This window comes from Panthera onca, chromosome D1, assembly GCF_046562875.1.
Source record: "Panthera onca isolate mPanOnc1 chromosome D1, mPanOnc1 haplotype 2, whole genome shotgun sequence".
In the NCBI taxonomy this organism is placed as follows: Eukaryota; Metazoa; Chordata; class Mammalia; order Carnivora; family Felidae; genus Panthera; species Panthera onca.
The window spans coordinates 104,475,365-104,502,226 of record NC_138348.1 but is presented as its reverse complement, the minus strand read 5'-3'; the positions used below and the strand labels follow the sequence as shown (position 1 = coordinate 104,502,226).

The window sequence follows — 26,862 nt, the reverse complement described above, 5'->3', positions numbered from 1 at the left end:
CCTCCTCCCAGCAACCAGCATCACTGGCATTGGAGCCTCACTTCAGCACCAGGGAGATATTATTCCTCACTCTTCCCCTTTCCAGGTAATTTATCACCCAGAAACAGGGTTATGGAGAGATGTTTAACGCAGAAATGACTCTTGTGGGGAGCTGGAAGAATAAACCTGTCCCTAAGGTGCTGTGTCTCATTCTGGCTGCAGGGGAGGGGCAAGGAGGGGAGAGAAGCAGGCTGGAGGTGAGGCAGGAAGAACACTGAGTGAATGCAAGAGGCCCTGCAGAGAAATTGGCAGTGCACGCTTACTAGATGAGGCGCCGGGGCCTGGGAAGATGTGTCAACTCTCTCTTGCTTGGGAGTTGAACAGTCCTTAGACGTTTCTGCTGCAATCCCTGCCACTCAGTTATTTATGTTTTAGAAGCCCTGGCCCTACCTGGGATGTGTTGAAGACAGAGAAAAAAGATCTCATAGCACCAGGAGCCCTGGGTTTCAGCATGACCCTTTTGAGCTGAGGCTGGGCAGAAATGCAGTGATGTTTGCATTCCGTGGATTAGCTTTGAGGCCATAGGAGAAGAGGAGAGGGTGGTTGTCTAGGACAGAGACAAAGCAATCCTTGTTATGAGGAATAGGGATGGAAAAGGTTGATGTATCCCCTTTAGGTTTCCAGAACCCAATTTTGTTTTTAATTGAAGTACAGTTGATATACAATGTTGCATTAGTTTCAGGGGTACAGCATAGTGGTTCGACAAGTCCATACTAGGCTGTACTCACAAGTGCTGCTACCGTCTGTCACTATATAATGTTATACAATATCATTGACTGTATTCCCTATGCTCTACTTTTTATCTCAGTCACTTATTCATTCCATAACTAGAAGTCTGTATCTTTACCTCCCCTTCACCCATTTTACCCATCCCCCCTTTCCCTTCCCTCGCCTCCCCTAGGGCAACCATCAGTTCTTTGTATTTACTGTTTGTTTCTGTTTTGATCATTTGTTTTCTTTTTCAAATTTCACATAATGGTGAAATTATATGGTATTTGTCATTATATAGCTGACTTAATTCACTTAGCGTAATAACTTGTACGTCTACTCATGTTGTCACAAATGGCAAGAGCTCGTTCTTTTTTATGGCTGTGTAATATTCCATTGCATATATGCTTATATAACCTATATATACATATATGTGTATAAAAAACACCACATCTTCTTTATTCATCTGTAGATGGACAGTTGGGTTGCTTCCATAATGTGGCTATTGTAAATAATACTACAGTGAACATAGGGGTACGTATGTCATTTTGAATTCATGTTTTCATTTTCTTTTGATAAATACCCAGTAGTGGAATTACTGGATTACATTTCTATTTTTAATTTTTTGAGGAATCTCCGTAGTGTTTTCCACAGCCGCTGCATCAGTTTACATTTCCACCAACATTGCAGGAGTGTTCTCCTTTCTCCACATCCTTGCCAACACTTGCTATTTTTGTCTTTTTGATACTAGCCATTCTGACAGGTGGTATTTCATTGTAGTTTTGAGTTGTATTTCTCTGATGATTAGTGACGTCGAATATCTTCATGTGTTGGCCATCTGGATGTCTTTGGAAACATATGTATTCAGGTCCTCTGCCCATTTTTTAAGTGGATTATTTGTTTTTTGGTTGTTGAGTTGTATAAGTTTTTTATATACATATTTTGGATATTAACCTCTTAGCAGATGTATCATTTGCAAATACCTTTTCTCATTCATTAGGTTTCCTTTTTGTTTTGTTGTTGATTTCCTTCACGGTATAAAAGCTTTTTATTTTGATATCACCCCAATGGTTTATTCTTGCTTTTGTTACCCTTACCTGAGGAGACATGTCTAGGAAAGTGTTGCTAAGGCTGATGTGAAAGAGATTACTGCCACATTTTCTTGTAGGAGTTTTATGGTTTTAGGTTTCACCTTTAGGTCTTTAATCCATTTTGAGTTTATTTTTGTGTATAGGGTGAGAAAATGGTCCAGTTTCCTTCTTTTGCATCTAGCTGTCTAGTTTTCTAACACCACTTATTGAAGAGATTATCTTTTCCCCAGTGTATATTTTTGCCTCCTTTACCATAGATTAACTGACCATTAATTGTGGGTTTATTTTGGGCCCCTCTCTCTGTTTTGTTCCATTGATTGATCTAGGAGTCTGTTTTGGTGTCAGTACCATACTGTTTTGATTACTATAGCTTTGTAGTATATTTTAAAATCTGGGATTGTGTGTCATCATCAAGACAGCATGGTATTGGCATAAAAACAGACACATAGACCAATGGAATAGAATAGAAACCCCAGAACTAGACCCACAAACGTATGGCCAACTCATCTTTGACAAAGCAGGAAAGAACATCCAATGGAAAAAAGACAGTCTCTTTAACAAATGGTGCTGGGAGAACTGGACAGCAACATGCAGAAGGTTGAAACTAGACCACTTTCTCACACCATTCACAAAAATAAACTCAAAATGGATAAAGGACCTGAATGTGAGACAGGAAACCATCAAAACCTTAGAGGAGAAAGCAGGAAAAGACCTCTCTGACCTCAGCCGTAGCAATCTCTTACTCGGCACATCCCCAAAGGCAAGGGAATTAAAAGCAAAAGTGAATTACTGGGACCTTATGAAGATAAAAAGCTTCTGCACAGCAGAGGAAACAACCAACAAAACTAAAAGGCAACCAACGGAATGGGAAAAGATATTTGCAAATGACACATTGGACAAAGGGCTAGTATCCAAAATCTATAAAGAGCTCATCAAACTCCACACCCGAAAAACAAATAACCCAGTGAAGAAATGGGCAGAAAACATGAATAGACACTTCTCTAAAGAAGACATCCGGATGGCCAACAGGCACATGAAAAGATGTTCAACGTCGCTCCTTATCAGGGAAATACAAATCAAAACCACACTCAGATACCACCTCACGCCAGTCAGAGTGGCCAAAATGAAGAAATCAGGAGACTATAGATGCTGGAGAGGATGTGGAGAAACAGGAACCCTCTTGCACTGTTGGTGGGAATGCAAATTGGTGCAGCCGCTCTGGAAAGCAGTGTGGAGGTTCCTCAGAAAATTAAAAATAGACCTACCCTATGACCCAGCAATAGCACTGCTAGGAATTTATCCAAGGGATACAGGAGTACTGATGCATAGGGGCACCTGTACCCCAATGTTTATAGCGGCACTCTCAACAATAGCCAAATTATGGAAAGAGCCTAAATGTCCATCAACTGATGAATGGATAAAGAAATTGTGGTTTATATACACAATGGAATACTACGTGGCAATGAGAAAAAATGAAATATGGCCTTTTGTAGCAACATGGATGGAACTGGAGAGTGTGATGCTAAGTGAAATAAGCCATACAGAGAAAGACAGATACCATATGGTTTCACTCTTATGTGGATCCTGAGAAACATAACAGAAACCCATGGGGGAGGGGAAGGGAAAAAAAAAAAAAAAAAAAAAAAGAGGTTAGAGTGGGAGAGAGCCAAAGCATAAGAGACTCTTAAAAACTGAGAACAAACTGAGGGTTGATGGGGGGTGGGAGGGAGGGCAGGGTGGGAGGGAGGGCAGGGTGGGTGATGGGTATTGAGGAGGGAACCTTTTGGGATGAGCACTGGGTGTTGTATGGAAACCAATTTGACAGTAAATTTCATATATTAAAAAATAAAAAAAATAAAAAAAAAAAAAAAAAAGAAAAAAAAATAAATAAAATCTGGGATTGTGATACCTCCAGCTTTGTTCTTCTTCAGATTGCTTTGGTTCTTCTGGGTCTTTTGTACTTCAGTATATATTTTATGAGTTTTTTGTTCTAGTTCTGTTAAAATACTATTAGTATTTTGATAGGGATTGCTTTGGATAGTATGGAGATTTTAACAATATTAATTCATCCATTCCATGAACATGGTATGTACAGGACCCAATTCTTGCCTCAGTTTCCTTTATTCCATTTCTATCCAGTTTTATTGCAGAGAATCTTGTCATTCTGCTGCTTTTCATAATAAAGAGAATCACTCAGTCTCTCCTGATAAAGTAGCCTGCTTCATTTTCTGTTCCTTTTCATTGTTACTAGGGCGAGGTGATATTTTTTGCCTGTAGCATGAAATATAAGGGGCACCAAAAGACTCAGCCACCAAGGTAAATGATATTTTGATACAGGATTTATAAAATCAAAATCAATGCCAAAAATCTCAATGAACAAAATACCCCAAATTTAAATGAATACGTGAACACTACTGATTTCTCTTTTCACCTCAGGTTCCAATATGACTTAGCACAGCAAAGCATATAGATAGCACTCAATGCGCTTGGCACCAAGAGGTCCAGTGGAAAGCAGGACAAACATACCCCCAACCCCTTGTTAGTGAAACTTCCAATCCTAGTGGAACAGAGAAACGGATGAGAAAACATCAAAGACTGACAGCTGTGATCAGTGAGACCAGCAGGGTTTGGTAGCGGAGAAGGTTTGGACAAGATAGAGGAGCTTATCTGGGGATGTGATGTTCTCCTACATCTTGAAGGATGGGAAAGCCAGCTGTTGTGGATTGGATTGCATCCCTTCAAGATTAATATCTTGAGGCCCTAACCTCCAGTACCTTAGAATGTGACCTGATTTGGAAATAGGGTTGTTGAAAATTAGTTAATTAGTAATTAGTAATTAATAATTAGTAATTAGTTAATTGCTATTAGTAATTAGTAATTAGTTAAGACATGCTTGTACTGGAACAGAGTAGCCCCTTAATCCAGTATGACTAACATCCTTACAAAGGAGGGAAATTTGAATTCAGACCATGCACACAGTGAGAATGCCCTCTGAAAATGAATACAGACTGCTTCTCCAGGCTAAGAAACACCAGAAATAGCAGGCAGACCACCAAAGATAAGAGAGAAGCCTGGTACAGATTCTCCCCTCAGGAGAACCAGTCCTGCTGGCACTTAGATCTTGGACTTCCAGACTCCAGACCTTTGAGGCAGTAAATTTCTGTTGTTTAAGCCACCCAGTTGGTGGTATTTTACTATGTCAGCCACAGTAAGCCAATATACTTACTAGCCATGCAAATAGCAATGATAATACATGTCCAGGGAAAGTGAAAAGTGTGGAAAGGCCCTTACTCAGCAATCTTTGTCATTGGCAGGGAGGTGACACTGATCAAGTATGATTCTAATGTCCAATTTAAGCTTATTTTTATTTGTCGTCTATTATACCTGCATCACCTCTCAAACAGATTCTTTCTCATCATTAAAAAAACTGTAGGAGCCTGGAGAAGACATCAAGGGTGATTATTCATGCCTAAGCTGGTCTCTGTTAACCACAGGGACTCTGCTGGTAGATGGGTAGTGAGTGGCCAGAAGTTAGAGGTCAGAGGTCAGCATCAGGGGTCCCTGGGGCTGGGAGGAACCATGAGAAGGATCTTCTCTTCCAGTCCCCAAAGTGAAGTATGTGGAGTAGCATCACAGACAGCAGGATTTGGACCTGAAATTACTCCACAGGGCTCAGGGAGGAGTTTTGGCAAGACACTGCACATCTTCAGAGCAGGTGGTCTCTTCTGTCTCTACAATCACACACATTTTTTTTTTCTCTTCTGCAACAGACTGTTGCCTGGGCCCCTAGAACCATGGTGTTTTTTATCTTTCTCTTCTCAGCATGGACTGCAGATCCCCAGCCTGGAAGCCCTGCCCTGTCTGTCTCTGAACACTGGGGGTCCAAGGAGACTGCACCCACCCTTGGGGAGCTCCCAGAACTGCTGGATATGTGTGTGCACAGCAGTGTGTGAAGAGAAGCAGCCTCTTCTGATCTTGAGGGGGACACGAGATAATCTATTTAAAGCCTTGGGAGAGATTACCTCGTCTGTTGGCTAGTAAACAGGTGAAAGAGGAAAAGAACTATAGATTTTCCTTAAGAAACAACTATTATCTCCTCTTGCCTTTCTCCTCCAGTATACAGTACCTCCAAATTGGAAGCATCAGGCATAAATGTCCCACTTTAAATGTTTCTTGCAACAATGAATATTGTATGTGAATCAGATTCCATTATATTAAACTCCACTTGGACTCCAAATTCTTTTACAACAGTGGAATTTTGCATTGCTACAAATCACATTTCCAGATCCCAGACTGGAATTTGCATTTGGTTTTCAGCTCTACAGCTAACCAATGTGATCGCAGGCAAGTCATTAAAAATTCTTTGACCCTGAGTTCCATCTGTCATAACTAGGGGGTATGAGGTATAGCTGTCCTAATTCCTTGAAGTTTGTTGGAAACTGGTAAGATTATTTTGTAAAAGTATAATTTTTTTAGATGGGGTTTTTATAAACCCCATCTAATGTTAACTTATTCATGATGGAACATCGATTATAACTGGAGAAGCTATTTGGGCTCTCTGCTTATGTGGGTGGTGGTTTGAAGTCCAATCTGCTTTGGCTAACTCATCTTCTTTATTTTCCAGGATCAGATAATCCACTTTTTCTCTGTAACCTTACATTTCCATACTCGTTAACTGGGAAGCCTGTTGTGCTGGCCTACCCTTCCTTTGACCTTTTCATCATTTTGCTTTTGCCTTTCCCCAGATAAATCTGGGAGCATATAATGGAGAACATATAATTTTGGTGGTCATCTAGTTTATTGTTGCTGGGTGAAAAGGAGGACTCAAGCAATATACTTAGTGCCAAGTTAGAAGTTGAGGGAAGTTTGCTTTTATTAGAAAACTTCTCATTCAGTGCTCATTAGTGGTCTACGTGCATCTGAAAATCTGAGAGCTCAGAAGAAGGGAGCAATGAGGTAGGTAGGACTAAGTTGGAGGCAAAAGTTCCATCAGTAGTCTTCTGTTCATTCCTTTATATCCTGAGACTTATTATGGGATGTGTTTAGTGATGGTAAAGGAGCGGGCATTGCACTGGGGCGGGGGGCGGTGGGCATGGAAAACGTTGTAATGGGAGCAGAAACTGAACATATAACTCTAAGTAAAAGATAGTTTTAGTCAAGGTTGGAGACACCCAGAGGCTGCTCCTATGATGCCAGAATACTGGCCATGAATCTTTAAGTTAAACTTTTAACCTTCATGTACCTCTAGTGGGAGTGGACTTGTGGAGGCATTCTGGAGAGCAATCAGGCATGGCTTCATCAAATTAAGTATACTCATACCCTATGACCCATTCATTCCAGTGCAAGAGATATATTGCAAAGGGGACATGTATGCTCACAGCAGAGTTATTTGTTGTGATGGTGAGGAGTTAAATGCATCTTGGGCATCCATTCCTGAGAGAATGGGAAGGTAACATGTGGTGCATATATACCATGGAAGCCTCTGCAGCAGTTAGCAGCCATTGATTAGATGTAAATATAACAACATAGATGAATTTTGTTCATCTATGAGCAACATAGGTGAATGAATTAAAAACAGCTTGTGAAAAAAGTAGGACATAGAATGAGATGTATAACACAACATTTACACAAATTAAAAATGCATGCATACAAAACAGTACCCATTTGCATTAATACATATAAGTAAACAGATATAGATTGAGCCATTAGGATGACTAACTGTAGGGATGGGAGTGGGGAGGTGAATATGTGAATAAAGGAGAATAAATGCATAAGATAGTGGTTAGAATGGAAAATATAAGAAGTATGACTTAATCCTCTGCACCTGAGGTCCAAAATAAATTAATAAAAATGTGAAATCTCCTAAGTTTCTGAGTTAGTCTGGGCTCTGCAGTTTGTACAGTCCTCAGTGACCCTAGGAGACCTCCACTAAAAGGGGAGGAGGGTGTTTTGCTGTTTTAAGTAAAACAAAAAAGAACAATCTATTCCATATTGATTTCTCAATGGAGTCTTACACAAATTCCTGTTGGTCCCCATGGTCCTCAACCGTTCTTAGATTTTCCTTTTGGATACCCCCTCGTATCCCCCATGGTGAGCTTTCTTAAACTTAACAGCTCTGACCTCAGTTCTGTCGTCTCCCTTACTGTCACATGAGCTCATTTATACCTTCCTGGAGGCCGTAATCTGTTCCATTTAGCTTTTGATCACAAACAATGGAAAGTAGCCTTGTTGCTTTGAGCAAGACAAGAGGTTTATAAGGATGTGGAGACCAACAGAATTCATAAGAGGCTGGAGGAGCAAGCTTGGGAAGTAAGCAAAACTCACAGATGGTCTGGAGGCTGGGCTGCAGGAGTATGACTACATCCTCCCGTGGCTGCTGTTTGTGGCACTACTGCAACCACTGTAGGACACTCGTGCTGGACAGCCAGTGACCATGAGGGACTATGGTAGCCAGCTTCAGAAATGGCCCTTGATGATCTTCACCTCTGGTTCTCACACCCCTGGCATACACTGGATAGGGCTCTCCTGTGTCTCCAATGGGATATAGTGGAAATGACAGTGTATGTGTTCCTGGGGACATAATGGTTTTTGCCTTTCTTTTGGATCATTTGTTCTGGGGAAAACCAACTGCCATGCCATAAGGTCACTCAAAAAGCCCTATGGAGTGGTCCTTATGGAGAGGAAAGGAGGCCTCCTACAAACAGCCAATGAAGAACTGTGGCCCTTGATAATAGTCATGTGAGTCCACCATCTTGGAAGTGGGTCATTAACCTGAGTCAAGCCTTTAGGTGACTGCAGGCCCAGCCAAAATCTTGACTGAAATCTCATGGGGGATCTTGAGCCAGAGCCACCCAGCTAAGCCCCTTCTGAATTCCTGACCAACAGAAACAGAGAGAATAAATATTTGTTGTTTTAAGCCACTAAATTTTGGGGTAATTTGTTATGCAGCTATAGGTAACTAATATGTCTCCCCTTCACTTTTAGGTCACACTCACCTCATTGAAAGATCGAGGAGGAGCTTCTGATTGAACATATGTCATGGGTCATACCCTGGCTTTCAGGAACTAGTGGAATAGGGTAAGGTGATGTGAGGCTATTTCCCCTCTTCCTCTTCAGTGGCAGAGGGGCAGGCATTGCCTCAGTTACCACTACACACAAACGGAAGCCCACTAACTGGAAAGATTGTTGGACTTTTTGTACAACCAAAATTCAGCAGTGTCCACTACCCCTTTGTATCTGAATTCCTGCAATGTGTATTCTTCCAATCAGAATCTGTTAGGGTGGTAGGGCCATCCTTCTCTGTCTTCCTTTTATTTTTTTGGTCCCTAGAGGAGACGAATCCCTCCTTCTCTCCAAAGTTACCCTCAGATTCTGGTTGGATCTGGAATCTGTCCCCCACATGCCTCAGATTTTCCACTCACTAGTTACCTCCTTTCTGGCTCACATTTTAAAATGTTTGCTCTCTGTGAAAACACACTAATTTTAATGTCTCCTTTGTGTGTAAACATTCTGTTTAGGATTACTTTTCCTTATCTTTCCTCCCCCAGGAAAAGATAGTCTCAGTTTAGCTCCAGGGCTTTGTACACACCTTTTTCATAGTGTTTCATAGTTAACCCCTCCAGGCAGCACATCCTCCGTGGGTAGGAGGGCCTGGGGTGGGTAGTGGGTCATTCCTGAATGACCACAAAGCCAATGTGCATATGCTCCAGTGAATGGAAACTGGTCATGGTCGACTGACTGCACACCTCTCACAGGTGCACTTCTCACCCCCCATCATTCAAAGCAACTTTGTAGAGAAAGGCGTTTGAAGCATGGATGGGGCTACTATAGTCTTCCTATTCTTAGAAGATTCTGGAACATCACTAGATGGAGAAACTTCTTGAAGTTTTTTTCATGAAACTTTCTCGAAGAAATGTGCCTCGTTGCCATTATGTCCCAGCGTCTAGCACAATGCCTCAAATGGAGAACATTCTCAACAAATTGAATAATTGAGTGAACAAATTGATGTATGGAATATATGGAACGTAGAGTTACTCTGACCCTCATGTATGTATGATTGTGATGCTTTTCCCTGAACAGGCCCTTGAGAGAGGATGAAATAAAACTTGGTACTGGGCAAGGGAAATGCTCTGACATCAGAGTGTATTTGGAGAAAGAGTGAGGAGGCGCAGTTCAAGGGCTAGAAGTCCACTGGTATGGGGGGCTTCTAACCTGTCCTTGGGTAAAATCATAACCCTTTCACAGCAGTCCAAGAATTGACACAGGACCCTTTACTAGAGCCTCCCTGCATAGCTGAGACAGGTGGGGGAACAAAGGAGAGACAGAGAATGAAGACCATGAGATGATCTGCTGTCGAATACAGTGAATTCACCTTCGTATCTGGCTCACTGCCCTGTGCAGCAGAGGCCATCTGTAGTCAGTACCTGTCAGGAGCACAGGTGTGATTCAGGCAGGTGCTCCTGCCGCTGGAGACTAGATCTTGGGGGCTGAGTCTCAGACCGAAGTTCCTTCTCGAGTCCTACCTGTGTGAGTGCTGGTTCTTGCCTGTGGTTGACCCCAGGATCCTCATCTTTAAGGGAGACATTTCTACCCACAGGGCGGTGGTCTTTCAAGCGCTGACACACAAGAAGGCAGCCCTACTTGTGACAGTCCTGAGAGAGTGAGAGGCATTTTGGAACTATGGGTCTTTTTGTGACGAAGAATAGTAGCGGGGCCAGAAAGAGCGTGAGCCTGGAGGTGGGGGACTGAACAGAGAGCATGGTCTGCTTCTCTCCCTTTAATTGTTTTATTAAATTTTTTTGATTTTAGTTTTTAAATTTATCTAAACATTTTTGTCTTTGGCTCTTCTTTTCCCCCTCATCTTTTTTATTGGAAGTGGGAACACATTTCACATGTACGAAAACTGTTAGGCTGGGGACTCTACCAAGTATATCAGACTGAGGCAGGTGTGGTGCTGGTAGTGCTTGGAGGGAATCTCTTTCTAACAAAATAGTAAAACCTGTGATGACACTCTTACTCTTTCTCCCTTTGTTCCACACATTACCTCTGCTTCCTCACTACCCATCTCTTTGGGCTCCATCCTTACCACCTCCACTAACATCATCAGAAACCTACCCTGCCTGCTGAATGTCTTTCCTCACCTCTCTCTGTAGTGGTGTTGTTGTGGATCTTGGTCTCCACTGGTTTCCATGACCGTGTCTTCTCCTCCAGTGTTTTTGACCACCCTCAGGGCTTGCTTCAACTTCTCTTTTTGTCTTTGTGCTCCTTAAATGCAGACATTCCCTGAAGTTTATTTTGCAGACATCTCATCCTCTGTTTGAAGTCCATCCACACTATGTATCATTCCATGTAGCTGATTCCTGAATCTTTCTAGCCTAGAATTCCCTTCCCAAAGCTAGACTTACATTTCTCATTATCCAATGGGCATCACCACATGGGTATGTTTGTGAAACACCAAGTCATTCAGTGTGGCTGGAACAGGGAGGAGGAGAGGGGGGAGGAAGGGTCAGAGAATAAGAAGTAGACAGCAAGAGGCTATGAAGGGCCAAGTGTATCCGTCGGAGCTCACATACCAATAATGGAATCTTCTCTATTTAGTGCAAGCAGGAAGGATTTTAATACAGGAGGTTAGGTGCTACAAAATTATTGCAAGGAATAATGGTCAAGTCTTAGAAGCACTCAGCTGCTGGCATGATCAGGAAAACTGCCTCCCCAGTTCAGAAAGCTGTTGAGTTAGGAAGCACCTCCCAAATTAAGAAGCTACTGACTGTAGAAGAGCCTTACCTCTGTCTAATCAGCACCCACAAGTGGTTGTTCTGTATCCTGCTTCTTTCTTCCTGTTCAGCTCAGTTCTGCAACAAAGGCTCCCTTGGCTGTTCTGGTTAGTGGTATCTAAGTCATATCCAGAGCTCCACGTATAAGAGATCCTGGGAAATTTATGATTTTATTTCCAACCTCTGCCTTCTATACCGTGTCAGGATAAATGCTGAGCAAGTCATTCCATAGTCTATGTGATGTTGTGTGCATTAGGCAGGTATCTTTCTATTCCAAGTGGCAGGAATCCAACTTTATCTGACTTTGATTAAGAAAATATCATTGTCTTACAGTGAAAACCAAAGAAGGGCAGGGGTCAGTCTGGCTTCAGAGGCAAACAGCCCCTACAACTTCCTTTCTCTCCATCTGCTACCTCTGTCTGCTTTTCTTTGTGTTGGTTCTGCCCTCCTCACCAAAGATGAACTTTGTCTCAGTGAGCCTAGACATGTGGCCTTAGTGCTCCCAGGCATCCACCATTTATCAGTTCACCATGGCAGAGAAAGGAGCTGGCTTTTCTTGGTATTTGTAAAACTACCCACCAAAGACTGATCTGTCCTTCTTGAGTCACATACCCACACCATGTGCAGGGGAAGCAGGATTCTGTGATTGGTGGCTCCCTTTAAAGCCTCTTTTTGGAGATGGGTGAGATGCGGGTACCCAAAGGAGGGGCTGATAGCTAAGATAGCCACTAGGGGAATGATTAGGGGCCAGGAGGCTGCCTCATTTGTGTCCACTACACGATGATACACCTTTATTTTTTCTAAGTCCTCAGTGTGATAGAGGACTAACGCAGAATCTCAAGCAGTAAAGTGTTATAATGAGATATTTTTCTTTAGCTATTTACTAAAGGAACGAAATGAGTTAATGAATGTAAATTATCTAGTATAGTACACAGTAGGTGCTTGTCTTGGTTTGGAGTCCCTGAGAAGCTGACTTTAAAACAAGGATTCAAGTACAATTCATTTATTGGGGAAATGCAAGGGTACCAGTAATGGAGTGGAGGAAGGCAGACAGACAGTAAAGGCTCTTAATAAGTCAGTATCACAGTGGTTGCCTGGAGCTTAAGCCCATGAGGAAATTCTTGGACTCAGTACAAAACACATGCCTCAGAGTTCTCCCACCTGAGGGGCAAAGGAGTTGGGATATTTATACGTTAACTCGTAGGAGTCATTGGCTAAGGGCTGCTCCCAGGGGGTTATTCCTCAGCTCTGCTAGCCTGCTGCACACGTGGGCAGAGTGGCCTTCTGTGGTTCCAGCATGAGCACAAGGGGTCCGAGGGGCACAGGCAGAACCTGCAGTGCTTAATATGTTTTAGCTCCTCCCTGACCCCTGTCTCCTCACTATTAGTTTAAAAGTCCCTTGAGTTCAGGAACCACACCTTATTTATTCTTAAATTTCCCACATAACCTAGCACACTGTTGAACACATAGTAATGGCCACTGAATATTTATTATTTTCTTAATGACATTTTAGGGTATCATTTTCCTGATGATCTATGGTTTTGCCTCTTTATATTGTGGATTTTCTGGGACAGGATGAATTTCCTGTCATTACATTTTTATCCATTAAATACATAATTGAATATGATCTGATTTTTATACCTTTGTAATACTTCTCATGCAGTTGCATTCATAAATAAATAAGAAAGTCTCTGTTAGACCCCAGGTCCTGTGTATATATATATCTCGACTTTATCTCTCTAAGAAGCTGTCTCCAAATTGGGGGAATTTGGAGACTCCTGGTGTGTAGATTCTTATTAGCTTCCTTGCCTGAATCAGCCTAGCCATCTGCCAGCAATAATAACATGCCTGCTGTGTGCTCAGCCTTATCCAGTCCTTGAGCCTTAAGAACCAGGTTTCAGGATGTATTGAAAACTCCTTTCCCTGAGGGTGAGGGGAGGCATTCCACTCCCCAGGTCAGACCACCTGTCTTCAAAAAGGAATTATCAGAGCTTTAGGCACTAGATAAGCAACCAACTCTACCTCCTTTACACATCACAATGTAGGGGGCCAGTTTTCTCCCAGGACCCTTGTCTTGGAGCCTGGCTCTGATTCCAAGTCAGTAATCCTGGACCTTAATCTTAAATCACCTAATATTTTGGGACTCCTCTTCCCTTGGTTGCTGTGTTCTACTTGTAAGAGTCCAACATCTACCCTAACTCAGAATCCGTGTCACTTAACTACCTCTCCCAAGAATTGTCCCTGCCTACAAGCCACTGGAGATGTTTTTGTCTGTTCCACCAGATAGGACTCCGTAGAAACCGATGATGGAGTTTATTGTAGTCTCTCACATTTGGGTGGTCATGACTAGTCCTAGTTGGTCTACTCAACCCTCAACTCTGGCCAGCTTTTGCTAGAGTTCCAGTCACCATTTCTTCCATTCTCCTTGTACTGGTCTTCCAGTGTGCTTGGAGCTGAAGGTCCACCAGTTAAGTCATTTACTTTGGGACATTATTAGAATGGGCTGTTTTTCTTGCCATTTCCAATGTTCAGATTCCATCTTGTTTTTCTCACCCCTAGACCACTGGTTACTGTTCTTTCTTCATTCTTATAGGTGGGAAACCCCAAAAGATGGAATTTGAAAATGGGCATCTGGCAGTGTGTTGTTAAGAATAAATGGCATGTTGGGATGAGGACTGGGTGTTGTATGGAAACCAATTTGACAATAAATTATATTTTTTTAAAAAACTGGCATGAAATGCCTTATTCAGACGTTCAGTGTGGTACTGGAACAACCTTGTTCTCCCTTGAACTTTTCTGTCACTCAGAGTTTCTGATACTGCCTTTCTTCACATTTCTTCCCTTGACTCTTTTCTTGAAGCTTGCTTTGTCCCTCCCTTCCACCCTTCTTTTCGTTTTTTAAGAGAGTTATTCTAGTTCTGTTATTTGTTTCATTCATGATCTGGGTACATGTTTCTCTGTGAATTCCCTTACTCCAGCTCTGAGCTACAATAAATCCTTACTATTTCCAGAGGAGTTTGATTACCTCGGTGGTTTTCTTTGTTTCTTAAAGGGTGCCTGCATTTTCTTGCAAAGCTTCCCAAAGAATCAAGCGACATCTATAAAAGCTCAGAACATGATGCCTCAAATGGATTCTTTGCTAAGTCACTATCATAGTCTCCAGAGCTTTGGGAAATAAATAGCAAATCCAGGAGACCTAAATAATTATTTCTGGGATTGTATACTTGATCATGAAATGGTCCCAGCTAGTGTCTTACTTGGAGTTCGAGAAGGAAGAAAGAAGGAACAGTCATACAATTTCCATTTAAATTGAGAATCTTTTCCCTGGAAACCCAGAGGCCTCTCTGCTGGCCTCCTGCTGTTTGCTTCCTTTTATGCATCCTATTCGGAGGTGGCATGATTATTCCCTAAACATATTACTGCAGCTCTTCCGGCAGATTCTCTCTTCTAGGAATGTCACGAATGAATTACCATGCGGTGTTGGCATGGGGCCTCAGCCAGCAGGAGCCAATTATTTTAAAAATTTCCAAGCAAATCAGATCAGCATTTCACAAGTTACTGGCCAAGAAGCTTCAGAAAGTCGTGCATCATTTCTTTGCTATAATATGTGCTGCTGACCTAAATGTGTACAAATCTCATCATCCCAAGGTCCATACTCTTGGCTCTGGGAGTTGTGTTAGGACACTAGCTCACACCCATTTGCAGTAATCTAATTGGGCGATTTTACTTATCAAAACTGTAAACGGATGTTTGATCAGATCAGATCATTAAATTTTCTAATTAGGCAGCATAGACTCCCTTTTGCCAGATGGATTGAGCCGCACCTATTTGTGACACAACTTAATCACACTTTGCCTTGCTGTCAAGGCCGTGTTTCAGGGAAGAAATATGTTCTCTTGGCTAGATTAAACATACGCCATCCAAACCTGGCATCTCCAGCTAAGAGAAGGAGACTTTGCTGAATTGGATTGTGTAAGAATATATGTCGTGGTGAAGCTATGTTAGCAACCGGCAAATGGGAGGTTTCTTCCATGTCTGATTTGAATTCTTAACAAAACCGTTTGTTTATGGAAAGAATGGACTGCGTTCATTCGTTAGCACATCAGATGGATATTCAAAAATATTTAGTCTTAGGGATAAAAGAGGAAGCACGAGAATGATGTATTGCAGTGCCAGTTTTTGTTGTTTATGTTACTTTGAACTGTCAGGATGTTTGGAGATGGTTCTGTCTCCACTGGGCAGGTGCTCCCGAAAAGCACAGAGTTTAAAATGTCACGTCGACAACAACTCCAGGGCTTTCTGCCTCTTTCCATCATGTGTTTCTCCTGCTGTCTAATTCTCGTAAAGTTTTATTCTGTTATCCTGTTAACAAAAGAGTGAGCAGGAACTCCCTCCATCACTAATACCCACACACGGTAGATCTTTTACTCACTGGGACCTGCAGGGTCACTTAAGTATAGAGGACCCAACAGACAAATATTAAAAAAAAAAACAAAAAAACACCTCATAATGAAAATAGTTGAGAAGTTTTAGTTTATACTTTTGTTTAAACCATGGATGATTGTGTGGATGTTATGTGGGTATATTATATCATTTTGCAGAATTATCACTGGAGGAGATCAGTCTGAATCTATTCTGATCTCCAGGCATGTATCTCTGAATATGGACCACCACATTGGGAGGGTTTTGTTGTTGTACTTCCTTTTCTCTTATAGGAGGAAAATATACTCCTGTTAATTGGGGTACTAATTCAGGTTAATTTCAGTTATATTCTATCCTGTGGTTAGAAATGCATCATACTAATACTAAAACTTCAATTTTGATGGTCACCGTATAATTGTATCCAAGATGTATGGATTGATTTGTAGTTCTTGCTCCTAGGTGTCTCCGGGAATTCTCCAGAGGTTGTCTTAAATGCGTCAGGCATTAGCCCCGGTCCTCACTGGCCTAAGTTAGCCTGCCCAGGCCTCCTGAGCCGTTGGTGAGAGCATTGCCTTGTGCTGGTCATCTATACCATGACTGCTTGTTCCAGGTCCCTGGGGCCTTCCTGCTGCAGAACTGTAAGTCTATCACTGCCTCCTCAGAGCAGTCTACCTCTGGGTCACCTGGGCAATAATGCTTTCTTTGGAAGAAAGTGGGGATTATTATTTCTCTCTACATTTTACTCCAGTGAGGGCTTTGGTGGTGGGAAGCATTCAGGATTGTTGCCTGGGCTCCCTTGTTAGAGCTGCTTGACCCAGATCTCTCCTCTGCCTTGAGTCCTTTCACTTCTGTGTAGCCCAGGCCAGTGCTATCCATCTCGTTGAGTTGGGTTGAATTCTCTTTGCTCCACCTCGGGGTAGCTCTGCAGGAGCTCCACAAAAGGCAGAGGATGCCCTTGATGTTGGCAAGGCCATGGCAGCTCCCCATTCTACCAGGAGGTGGACTGTTATACTCAGTGGCAAGGGTGCTATGATTCAGACAGACAGCATGTCTCAGCTGGTGGCTCGGATCCCAGAGTGCTACCGAATTCTGTGAATCAGCCCTTTCAGTTCACATACACTGTCCCCTTTCTCCTGGAGGGCACACACAGCACCATGGTGGCTGGCATGGGCTGAGTTCCCATAACAGCTGCAAGATGCATCTGGAGTCACCAACTCCCCTCCATCCTTTAGTCCTAAAGCTACATCTGGCTTGCAGTGACAGCCCCCTCTCTCCTGGGTCCCATCTTCTTTTTCACTTCTCTTGGGAAACCCCCAGTGCATTGGATACCTGATGATCTCTTGCCTTCCACAGATGGGGGTCCAGTTGTTGTTCCTAGGAGACTCTTTAGCCCCCATTTAAGCCAAATGACAGGAGCAGAAGAGAGAAAAAAAGCATTAATAACCCCCACATGCCTGACACACTGGGCATCATCTCTGCTCCCAGCAGTGTCTCACAGACCAAGGTTTTCTGCCTTCATCTAATAGAAATCTGTCTTTGTGCAGGCTGCCTTTTCAAGATTAAGGGCCACAGAATGGTGCAGAAACTTTCTGATCGTTTTTATTTGACGTTTAAATGTTTGAAGACATTCTGTTGGGATATAATTGGTATATATGTGTATACACACATAAATAACAAATTGTACACATTGAGAGTGTATAGTTTGAAAACTTTTGACATGTATATATCTGTGAAACCATAGCCACAAATCAAGGTAATGAATCTAGCACCCCCAGAAGTTACTTCTGTGCCCCTTTGTACTCTGTTTTATTGTCTGGCTTCCTTCACTCAGCATAATTATTTTGAGTTATTTGAGACATACAGTTATGTTATCTCAAGAGTTAAGAGTTCATTCCTTTTCATTGCAGAGTAATGTTCCAAAGCATGAATATACCACAGCTTGTTTTCTTAGTCACACATTAATGGATATTTGGTGTTTTTTCAGTTCCAGGCTATTACAAATAAACCTATTGTGAATATTCATGTACAAGTATTAGTGTGGACATATTCTTTCATTTAAATTGGGTAAATACCTCGGAATGGAATGGCTGAGTCAAATGATAGGTATATATTTATTTTTTACAGAAATTGCCGAACTGTTTTCCAAAGTAACTGCACCATTTTACACACCTACAAACAATGATTGAGAGTGTCAGTTTCCATGCATCTTTACCAACAGTTGGCATGATCAGTCTTCGTAATATTAGTCATTCTAATAGTTGGAGGTGCATTTTGTCCTGGTTTTAATTTGCAGTTTCATAGAGTACAGTGATGTCAAGCATCATTTTATGTGCATGTTCGATATCTCTGTGTATGATTTGCTCAAGTGTCCATTTAACTCTTTTGACATTCATTCATTTCTTATCTTCTTGGTTTTGAGAGAGCTTTCTATATTCTGGATATAAGTCTTTTGTCAGGTATATGTTTTGCAAATATCTTCTTTCATTCTGTGGTTTGTCTTTTCATTCTCTTAACAGTGTCTTTTGAAAAGCAGAAGTTTTGAATTTTGATGAAATCCAATTAATTTTTTCCTTTTTCGATTGTGTTTTCAGCATCATAATTAAATCTTTAACTCAAGATCACAAATATTATCACTTATATTGTCTTCTAGAAATACTGTAGTTTCAGGTTTTCTGTTGACATCTGTGCTGAATTTTGAGTTAATATGTTAAAAAATTTTATTTCTATTTATTTTCTTTTAAGAGAGAAAGAGAGGGAGAGAGAATCCCAAGCTGGCTCCACACCCAGCTCAGAATCCAGTGTGGGGCTCAATCCCATGACCTCAGCCAAAATCAAGAATCAGATGCTCAATGGACTGAGCCACCTAGGCGCCCCTAGTTAATTTGTTTTTAAATAGTGGAAAGTATGGATTGAAGTTCTTTCTTTGGTGGGGGAGAAGATACATAGATATGCAATTACTCTAGTATCTTTTGTTAAAAAGACTACCTTTTCTCCACTGAATTGTCTTTGTACCTTTGTCAAAAATCAGGTGTTAATACATGTGTGTGTCTGTTTCTGACTTGTCTCTTCAGTTTCACTGATCTATTTGTTTATCTTGGCGCCAATACCAAACTGTCTTGAAATCAGGTAGTGTTAATTGTCACACTTTGTTGCTCTTTTTCAAAGTTGTTCTGGCTATTTTAAGTCCTTTGGATTTCCATAAGAATTTTGGAATCAGGGACACCTGGGTGTCTCAGTCTCACTCTTGATTTCGGCTCAGGTCATGATCTCATGGTTCTTGAGTTTGAGCCCCACATCAAGCTCTGTGCTAAGAGTGCAGACAGAGCCTGATTGGGATTCTCTTTATCACCCTCTGTCTCTGCCTCTCCCCTGCTTGCTCTCTCTCGCACGCGCACTCTCTCTCTCTCTCAAAAATACATAAAAAAACTTTTTTTTTTAAAAAAAGAATATTAAAACCAGCTTGCTGGAATTTCTTCAGGATTGCATGAATCTATAGATCAATTTGGGTAGAATTAACATCATAACAATATTGAGTTGTTTGACCCGTGATCATAGTATTATCTATCCATATAATTAGGTCTTTAATTTCTCTTGATAATGTATTATAATTTTCATTGTTGAAGTGTTGCATATCTGTTGTTAGATTTATTTCTAAGTATTTTATATTTTTTATTCTATTGCACATGATACAAAAATTTCAATTCTAGTAGCTTTTTTGGGGCATATTCCACTGTGTTTTCTACCTAGACAATCATGTCATCTGCAGAAAAAAGATAGGATTATCTCCTTTCCAGTCTGGGTGCTTTTTATTTCTTGTTCTTATTGAAATAGCTAGAACCTCTAGGCCAATGTTGAATAGAAACAGTAAGAGTGAATATCCTTGCTTTGTTCCTGATCTCAAGAGGGTAAGCATTCAGTCTTTTACCATTAAGTATGGTGTTAGCTATGGTTTTTTTTTTTTCGATAGTATCATTATGGATTGAAGAATTTTCTTTTCCATTTTGCTACGAATTTTTATCATGAATGGGTTTTGTCAATTGGTTCACCCACTGAAATGATCATATAAGGTTTTTTTTCTTTTTTTCTTAATATAGTGAATTTATTTCAAATATTAAACAAACCTTGCATTTCTGGGACAAATCTGACTGGGTCATGCTGTAGTAACTTTTTTGTATCTTTTTGGATTTGGTTTGCTAATTTGTTTAAACTTGTTATATTTATGTTCATGAAGAACATTGGTCTATGATTTTCTTTTCTCCTAAAGTCTTTATCTGATTTTGTAATCAGTGTACTTGGTGACCTCATAGAATGACTTGGAAAGTGTTTCTTCCTCTCCATTTTCTAGAAACATTTGGTATAATTCATGAGTGAAGCCATCTAGGTCTATAGTTTTCATTATTGAAATGTTTTTGATTGCAAATTTAATTTCTCTAATAGCTATAGAGCTATATAATAGGCTGTTGCTGTTTGAATGAACTTTGGTATTTTGTGTCTTTCTTTTTTTAAGTTTATTTATTTTGAGAGAGAGTGTGCAAGCGGGGAGGGGGTGCAGAGAGAGAATTTCAAGCTGGCTCAATGCTGTCATTGCATAGCCCGAGGCCAGACTCAAACTCACAAACCATGAGATCAGGACCTGAGCCCAGAAGAGTGGGACGCTTAACTAACTGAGGCACCCAGGCGCCCCTGTGTCTTTCAAAGTTGTCCTTTTCATGTAAGTTGTTGAACTTATCGGCATAGAGGAGTTTGAAGTGGTCCCCTGTTATCCTTTAATATCTGTAGAATTTGTATTGATGGTATTTCTCTCATTCCTGATATTGCTAATTTGGTTCTTTTTTCTCCTCATCAATTTGGCTGGAGACCTTACTGTTTTTTTCCTATTGTTTTTGTGTTTTCTCATTCATTGATTTTCATTCTGGTATTACTTATTTCCTTAATCCTGTTTATTATAAGTGTAATTTGCTCTTCTTTTTCTAGTTAAGATAGAAGCTGAAGCCATTTGCTTGAGCCCTTTTTTCATGATATTGACATTTAGTACTCGAAATTTCACCCTAGTACTGCTTTAACTGTGTCCTGAAACTCTTAGTATGTTTAATATGTTTTTTTTCCCATTCATTTCAAAATAATTTTAATTTTTCTTTTTTGACTCAGTATATTATTTGGTTTCAAACATTTGGAGCTTTTCCCAGAAATCTGTTAATGGTTTCACATTTAATTATATTATGGACAAAAATGTAATATATGTGGCTTCAATCCTTTAAAATTTATTGAGACCTTTTCCATAACCAAAATAATAGTTTAGTTTGGTAAATGTTCTGTATTCATATGAAGAAGGTGTATCCTATTCTTTTTGAATGCAATGTTCTATAAATGTCAGTAAGGTCAGATTGGTTAATTGTATTATTCAGGTCTTCTGTATTCTTACTTTGTTCACTATTGAGAGATGGGTATTGAAATCTCTGATGACGATTAGGGATTGGTTTATTGGTCCTCACGGTTCTATCAGTTTTTACCTCATGTATTTTGAAAGTCTATTAAGTACATTAGCATTATCAGGACCATTATAGCCTCCTGATGGATTGACCCCATTACCATTACAAAATGACCTTCTTTATCCTTGGTAGTGTTTTTTGCTCTGATGTTTACTTTTTCTAATACTAATAGAACCACAACAACTGTCTTTTGATGAGTACAAGCATTGATAGCATACTTAGTGTTGATTAGTGGTATATTTTTTCATCCATTTACTTTTAACCTTTTTGCATTTTACACTTAAAGAGGGTTTCTTGTAGGTAGCATATGGTTGAGCCTTATTTTTATATCTAATTGGACAATCTCTGCCTTGTCATTTGGGTATTTAGACAAGGGGTTGGCAAACTTTTTGGCCAGGTAGTAAATATTTTAGGTTTTGTAGGCTGAGCCTGTGTGATCTTTGCTGTTCCTGCTGCTGCCTCCTCCTCCTCCTTTTCCTTTTAAGCAATCCTTAAAAAAAAAAAAAAAAAAAAAAAAAAAAAGTAGGTATCATGCCCAGCATGAAGCCCAATGCAAGGCTGAAGTCAAAACTGTGAGATCACAACCTGAGCTGAGATCAAGAGTCAGATGATGGGGTGCCTGAGTGGCTCAGTTGGTTAAGTGCTGATTCTTGATTTCGGCTCAGGTCATGATCTCACAGTTCATGAGTTTGAGCCCCACATTGGGCTCTTTGCTGACAGTTTAGAGCCTTCTTGGGATTCTCTCCTTTTCTTTGCCCCTATCCAGCTTGTGGTCACTCTCTCTCAAAATAAATACATATATAAGTTTTAAAAAATATATTGTTATGTTAAAAAATCTATCATCTTGCTATTTTCTTCTCCTTGTACCATCTGTTTTTGTTGTTGTTGCCTTCAATTTTTATAACTTGTTTTGAACTGAATGTTTTTTATAATTCCATCATGTCTCATTTTTAGCTTGTTAGTTGTCACTCATTCTTTTGTTACTTAAGTGCTTGCCTTAGGGTTTATAATATGTACCTTTAGCTAATGTAGTCTGCCTTCGAGTGATATAATACATCACTTAAGAGAAGTTTAAAGTAGTCTACTTATATTTCTCTTCTCCCATTCTTTGGACTATTGTCATAAATTTTACTTATACCTATGTTATAAATCTATAACATTGTTATAATTTTGGTTTAAACAGTTATCTTTGAAAGAGATTTAAATAATTACAAAGAAATTTTGTATTTTAACTATCTCATTACTATTTCTAGTGTTTCTCTTTCTTTTGTATAGATCAGGATTTCCATCTGGTATCATTTTCCTTCTGCCTGAGGACTTAACATTTCTTATAGTCTGAGTCTGCTGATGATAAGTTCTTCTGGCTTAATATTTCTGAAAAAGTCCTTAATCTTATTTTTGGTTTTAAAGGATAGTTTCACTGGGTATAGAATTCTAGGTGACAGGTTTTTTTTTTCTTTCACTATTTTGCTCTACTGTCTTCTCCCTTGTGTTGATTATGATGAGAAATCTATCATTTTACCTTCATTTCTTTGTATGTAGGGTGTCTCCCCAAACCCCACCTCTAGGTTGCTTCTCTTTAGCCTTGACTTTGAGCACTTTGATTACAATGTGCCTTGATGTACATCTCTTCATGTTTGTTGTGCTTGGGGTTTATTGAACTTATTATATTTGTGGGTCTATAGTTTTCATCAAATTTGGAAAACAGAGTGTCTAAAATCTTTCTAAAAATTTTTGTCTTTCCTCACTCTCCTTCAGGGACTCCAGTTAAATGTACAATAAACTGTTTGAAATTATCTCATAGCTCAGTTCATAAAATCATTTTTCCTTCATGTGTTTCATTTTGGATAGTGATTTTTCTATATCTTTATGTTTACTAATCTTTTCTTCTGCAATTTCTAGTACACTGTTAATCCAGTATAGTTTATATTTCAGATATCATAGTTTTCATCTGTAGAAGTTTTATTTGGATCTTTTTAATATCTCCCATGTTTCTACTTAACTTTTTGAACATATGGAAGTAAGCTATAAGAACTGTTTTAATGCCTTTTTCTGCTAGTCTAACATCTGTGTCTATTCTGGATTGGTTTCAATTGATTGATTTTTCTCCTCATTTTGGGTCATGTTTTCTTACTTATGTCTATAAGTTTTTGAATTGTACCTTGCTAAGTGCTGGCTGGATATCTATTTATGCATTCTTATAAATATTTTTGATTTTCTGGGACAAAGTTCAGTTACTTGGAAATACTTTCATCCTTTTTAGTCTTGCTTTTAAGATTTATTAGGCAACAGCAGAGATATATATAGTCTACATTTAATTTTGCTAACTCTGGTATTTCTTACTCCATTTTTGCCAGAAGCAGAAATATTTTTTGACAGATTTTTAATGTCAGGAAAACTGTTGAAGACCTAAAGGAAAATTGTACCACCTGAGGTGTCAGGACTGGGGAGTCAACTCTGTCTGGTTAATATTTCACTCTTTTTTTGTTTATTTATTTATTTTTGCAAGAGAGAGAGCAAGAGTGTGTGTAAGTAAGGGGGAGGACAGAGAGAGAGAATTCAAAGTGGGGTCCATGCTCGCTGCCAAGTATCTCTGCTGGCAGTACAGAACCTGATGAGGGACTAGAACTCACTGTGGAATCATGACTTGAGCCAAAATCAAGAGTCAGATGTTTAACTGACTGAGTTAAAACTGAGCCACCCAGACACCCCAATATTTAACTCTTCTTAGTTCTCTGGATAATTTTTCTAATCTTTTCTTTATGTAATAAATAGGTATATCTAGAGATAATAATCCACATTCTCTTGTGTTTTTTTGTTTTGTGTGTGTGTGTGTGTGTGTGTGTGTGTGTGTGTGTGTTTGAGAAAGGAAGAGAGCACACTTGCACAAACAGGGGAGTGGCAGAGGGAAAGAGAGAGAGAATCTTAAGCAAGCTTCACACTCAACGTGGAGCCTCACACAGGGCTCAATCTCACAATGGTGAGATCATGAACTGATCTGAAATCAAGGGTCAGATGCTTAACCAACCAAGCCACCCAGGTGCCCCTACATTCTCACTCTTTTACAGATCTGTGCCTTCTATGTTCTTTTAGGATTTATAATTTTTCAATTTGTTCTGTGGATGCTGGGCAAGGGATGGACTTTAGCAATAGTATAAGTGATAAAATTTTGAGAGAGCCCATGCTTATATAGTCTAGTTTCTGTTGCTTTGTAATATATTACTTTAAAATGAAATGGCTTTGTGGCACCTGGATGGCTTAGTCACTTGAGTGTCTGACTTCAGGTCAGGTCGTGGTCTCATGGTTCCTGGGTTCAAGCCCTATATCTGTCTCTGTGCTGACAGCTCAGAGCCTGGAGCCTGCTTCAGAGTCTGTGTCATCTTTCTCTCTCTCAAAAATAAAGAAACATTAAATCTTAAGTGAAATGGCTTTAAAATTTCTTTTTTATATTCTTGAATTATGTGAGGCAGGACTTCATACAGAGCACAAGGACGTTGGCTTATCTGTCTCTCATTATGTCCTGCCCCTGGGCTTGGAAGACTCAGTGGCTAGCTGTGACTTGAGGGCTGAGGGGTAGAATCATCATCTTTCAGATATCTGTCAGATACCTTCACTGACATATTTAGCAGTTGATGTTGGCTGTCATCTGAGAACTCATATGGGGCTCTCAGCCAGAGCATCTACACATGGTTTCTCCCTGGACCCTGGGCTTTCTCACAGTGACATCAGGGTAGGTAGACTTCTTACATTGTGTCCCGGTGTACAGGGTCAAAACTGTATCATCTTTTATGACCCAACCTTGGAAGACACAAATTATTATTTCTGTTTCACCCTATTGGCTAAAAGAGTCATAAGCCCACCTAGATCCAAGGGAAGGGAATTAGGTTCCATCCCTTGATAGCATATTATCAAGGTTATATTACAAAAGTGCATGCGAAATGTGAGATATTGTTACACTCACCTTTGGAAAACATCTGCCCTAGTCTGCCTCTGGCCACAGAAAATTGTATCCACCTTCACATGCATTCGTCATTCCTTCCCCCAAGACCTTCAGAGATTCATCCCATTATGGCATCAGTTCAAAATCTAAAATCTTGTTAACTAAAATAGGTCCAGGTGACAATGGGGGCTTCTCTGGTGCAGTTCTTGTGGTTTAGTTCTTTCTCTAAAGATCTGTGAATTAGAAAGACAGTCATCCATCTCCTATCCTCACACACCCAAGTGAGACAAGTATGGGATTGATAGCCGTTGTATTCCTGTTCCAGAAGAGGAAAAGTGAAAGGCACATAGTAGTCACTGGTTCATAGTGATTCAAAACTCCAGCTAAGCACAGATTGCTAGTTCCTTAGTTAAGACTCAGTCCTACTCCCTGGAGTCATCCTCCAGGACTATTGGCTATGCCTTCTGAGCCTCCCTCTGTGTCATCCTTTTTTTCTATACAGAAGCTTCTGTGTTTGTAGCTAAGTAGACTTCTCACCCTGCTTGGTGCCCCTGAAAGTTTAGGGATTCAAAGGCTTCTGTTCATTTTGTACTTTTTCTGTCTTTTTAGTCTAAGCTGCTACAATTCTTTAAAAAAAAATTTGTGGGCTTATTGTATATGAACGTATTTCACCAGTTAAACCCCATACCCACAAATCTCTTTGAGATGAGCCCCCTTTTTTTCCACCTTGGGAAATGTGTCTGAGGCTGCTATGAGACAACATCCTTGAGTCTCAGAAACCCTGTGTTTAATAGACAAGAACTGCAAGGAATGCCCTTAAGATACTTAGAAGTCCTTTTGTCTATTTGAAAAAGTCTAGGCTACATCAGCTTCAATCTCTAAGGTTCCAGGATGGAGTTTTACTGTCACAGCTTTGGCTTGATATTTACCCTGAGATGTTTTCATATTTTAGCACCCTGGATTTGATCTTCACCCTAAGGCCATTTCTGCTTTTGAAAATTTTCTTCTGTGAGAGAATGGAGATGATAAATAGTTTTCTTTTCAAACCCAAGAAGTCCTGGATCCTTTCTATTTCCTTTAACTTTAGCACTGAATGGTTCTGTTTATATGGGTAAAATAACTCAGTTGCCACTGTGGCAAACTGCTTGGAAATCTCTTTGGCCAGATGTACCTGTTTGGTTTATTTTTATTTTTCATACCATTACAAAAACAGTTGAATTTCAAACCCAACAATGTTGCCAAGCTTTCTGCCGCTGAATAACAAGGGTTATATGCACCCCCCCCCCCCGCCCCGCCCAGTCTTGGTCTTTTTCTCAGTAAGTCCTCAAGGCTGTTTCATCTCTATTGAGCAAAGCAGTCACAAGACTTCCCAGATTACAGGGGAAGAGAGTGATGGGATA

At 40.2% G+C, this 26,862-nt stretch overlaps 1 long non-coding RNA gene across 1 annotated transcript in view; it reads left to right on the top strand.

Annotated features, from left to right (window-relative positions):
- The window catches only part of LOC132660870 (uncharacterized), a 239,954-nt gene that overhangs the window by 104,792 nt on the left and 108,300 nt on the right, over window positions 1-26,862 (top strand). Inside the window, exon 2 of the long non-coding RNA XR_009601935.3 lies at window positions 16,493-16,671. This is a non-coding gene — a long non-coding RNA (uncharacterized LOC132660870). The remainder of the gene's footprint in view (window positions 1-16,492; window positions 16,672-26,862) is intronic.